A 478-nucleotide genomic window follows, 5' to 3' on the forward strand; every position below is an offset into this window, starting at 1 on the left:
AGAAAGTTCTGGCACATCCAACTGTTAATTTCATCAATGCATTGGCAGAGGGAGTCAATGGGGCTGTAGTCAATTGGCGACAAGATATAAAAATGTAATATTTGCATTCACTCTGATTTCATTTGTATACCGTTTTCTACTTATGATTAAAAAGTACTAAAATGCTTTAGTTGAATACATGCGAGTGAACATTAATCATTATTTTCAAGTTTAAAAAAAATTCACACATTTGAGTAACATTGTCATATAAATGCAAAAATACATTAAATTTCTGAATAATGCATTAAAAAAAATCAGTGATATTTTTAATGACAGTGCTAAAAGACTAAGAGGGTTACTTTTATTCTATTTTCTTGTCACATTAAATATACATACATATATATATATATATATATATTATATCTATTATATATAATTTATATCATATTTTTTTATATTTTATATTACACATATATATATATATATATTACACACACAC

Source organism: Sinocyclocheilus rhinocerous, unplaced genomic scaffold (genome assembly GCF_001515625.1).
Source record: "Sinocyclocheilus rhinocerous isolate Xijiao unplaced genomic scaffold, SAMN03320098_v1.1 scaffold785, whole genome shotgun sequence".
Lineage (NCBI taxonomy): Eukaryota > Metazoa > Chordata > Actinopteri > Cypriniformes > Cyprinidae > Sinocyclocheilus > Sinocyclocheilus rhinocerous.